Raw genomic sequence first — 2,925 nt, 5'->3', positions numbered from 1 at the left:
TTTAGTGAAGTGACAAATCGTTTCTTTTTTAAATTATTATTTTATTGAGGTCACATTAGTTTATATCATCGTGTAAATTTCAGGGGTACATCATTATATTTCGACTTCTGTATAGAATGCATTGTGTTCACCATCAAAAATCTAGTTTCCCTCTGTCACCATACATGTATGCCCCTTTATCCCTTTTTCTCTCCTCCCACCCACTTCCACTCTGGTAACCATCAATCTGTTCTAAAATATGGAGCACTTCACACATTTGCATGTCATTCTTGTGCAGGGGCCATGCTAATCTTCTCTGTATTGTTCCAATTTTAGTATATCTGCTGCCAGAGTGAGCACACAAATCAATTTCTGACCTGCATATCTGAGGGTCAGTACCTGAACCAAGTTTAGTTCAACAAGGCATTTCAACCCTGTGAGCCATCATGGGAGACAGCCAGCCACACAGCTTTCTATGGTTAATACCCAATAGTGCATGTTTCCCCTATTTGGAAGTGTTTAAACTTATTCATATGTATGAAAGGGATACAAGAAGGAAATATTAAATTATAAGCATTTAAATCTATCCCAAAAAAGGAGAACTGACCTTGAAACTGTGACTTGTGAAATGTATTCTGAACTAATTGGATTAAAATTCATCCTTAGAGGAGTCAAGGTTAAAAAAATTTTCCAATTCGTGAACAATTAGATTGTTTCTTTCCTCCCCACCCCCCGCCATTTCAAACAATACTGCTATGAAGATTCTTGTATGTCATTGAGTATAAGAGCAATAATTTATAGGGTATTTGCCTAGGACTGGAATGCTGGGTCGGAGGGTATATGCATGTTCAACTTTATGAAATAGAGCCAAATTGCTCTCCAAAGTGATTATGCCAATTCACAATTTCCACTAGCAGCGAATGAGAATTCTTGGTGCTTTCCGTCCTCACCAGCAGTTGATATTTTCAGACTTTTTGGTTTTTGCTTGTCTGATGGGTAAGAAATGGTATCTTGTTGCGGTTTGAATCTGATTAATGTGATATTGATCTTTTCATATATTTAATGGCCATTTATTTTTTTCTTCTACTTGAATTGCCATTTCGTGACTTTTTGATTTTCCATTTTTGATTGGCTTCTTTATTTTTTTGTACTCATTTGTAGTAACCCTTTTATATAATTAATTAAATTTTTTTTTTCTGAGAGAGATTTGCCCTGAGCTAACATCTGTGGCCAGTCCTCCTCTTTTTTTGCTTGAGGAAGATTAGCCCTGAGCTAACATCTGTGCCAATCTTCCTCTATTTTGTATTTGGGTTGCTGCCACAGCATGACTGACGAGTGGCGTAGTTCCTGGGCCGCCGAAGTGGAATGCGCCGAACTTAACCACTACAGTACAGGGCTGACCCCTATAATTAATTATCCTAATTCCCCACCCCTCTTTTTTGTTATTTTTGTTGGAAACATATACTAAATCTGTGTCTAGGATATTTTTCTTTGTTAATAGTGTCTTTGATCATATGGAAATTTCTCAATTTAAAGTAGTCAAATTTATCAATCCATTTGGAATGAAGACTATGTTATTGGGTACGAGCACGTTCAAAATTTTTATATTTTCATGGTGAATTTTTCCTAATCTCATGTTTGTGCTTCTGTATCTTTATAATAGTCTTTTATTTAAAGTCCATTTTTTATGAAATAAATACAGCTTTATTTTTGTAAGTATTTATCTGATATGTCTGTTCTCCTAATTTTGATTTTCAACCTTAGTGTATCATTGTCTTAGTGTCATACAAGGAACGGACCAGTAGGAGCAGTCTACTCTACCTGCAGAAATTAAGGGCCCTGTAGCCCCAGTACCAGCTTACATGCTTACCATTCTCATCTTGAATTTCATGCTTCCTTCAGTCCCCTCATCACTTACTGCTTCCATAGTGCACAGGACCAAGGGGTGGATAAGGATGATATGTATGTAAGGATCTAGCCAATAAATGAGACAGACTCAGACCACCTAAAAAGATCCAATGAAATAGTCATAAGTTCTGAATCTATTTTTGCCAAAACGCAAAAGAAAGAAGTAGAAATAGAGTTTCCTTGTTTACTGACTTGAGATAGAAAAGTGTCCTAGATTAGGAAAATTAGCATTAAGAGAGAGGGTTCTGAAATGACAAATTTCAAAATTATTTTGTTTGCAATATGTTGGGGAGCCATTTGATGATAACCCATCAATTAAGCTAGAACCATGTGTCATTACTTTATAATTTACCAAAGTAAAAATAACTATAGAAAACATTTGTCCATGGGGCCGGCCCAATGGCACAGTGATTAAATTCGCATGTTCTGCTTTGGTGGCCCAGGGTTCACTGGTTCGGATCCCGAGTGCGGACCTACACACCGCTTGTCAAGCCATGCTGTGGTAGGTGTCCCACATATAAAGTAGAGGAAAATGGGCACGGATGTTAGCTCAGGGCCAGTCTTCCTCAGCCAAAAAGAGGAAGATTGGCAGCAGATGTTAGCTCAAAGCTAATCTTCCTCAAAAAACAAGACAAAACAAAATAAAAACCAAACATTTGTCCACATGGGGAAACAAACTAGAAAAGGAGAAGTATTGGCCAAAGGTCTGGAAAATGCTGACTATGTACATGAGAAGGGAACTTGAGGATTACGATTTGAGGCCCCGTGATCATCTAGGTTTCTAGATGACTTCTCATTTCCCAGTTTGATTGCCCTGACTGCAAAATTCCCTGATTCCAGCAGTGATTGCTGTTGTATGTGGCTGGAAGCACGAGCCTACTTCCCCGGATTTCCCCGCATCATCAGTTTTACGGGGCAAGTCTGGGGTACAAGACTATGCCCTCTGGTGGAGAAGCACACCACTCATTGACATCTGGTAATAGCTATTGGGGGAATGCTTGCTAGCCATCGCTTGCTAGCCATTTTGATTTTGGGGAA

The 2,925-nt window shown here is 38.4% G+C and overlaps 1 non-coding gene across 1 annotated transcript; it reads right to left on the bottom strand.

The window, feature by feature from the left end:
- Window positions 1-232: 232 nt before the first annotated feature.
- LOC111771670 (U6 spliceosomal RNA) lies at window positions 233-339 on the bottom strand. The gene has a single exon (XR_002805598.1). It is a non-coding gene; the product is annotated as a U6 spliceosomal RNA (small nuclear RNA).
- Window positions 340-2,925: the final 2,586 nt, after the last annotated feature.

This window comes from Equus caballus, chromosome X, assembly GCF_041296265.1.
Source record: "Equus caballus isolate H_3958 breed thoroughbred chromosome X, TB-T2T, whole genome shotgun sequence".
Taxonomy (NCBI): domain Eukaryota; kingdom Metazoa; phylum Chordata; class Mammalia; order Perissodactyla; family Equidae; genus Equus; species Equus caballus.
The sequence above is the reverse complement of the archived record's forward strand: the minus strand, read 5'-3'. Positions and strand labels throughout refer to the sequence as shown.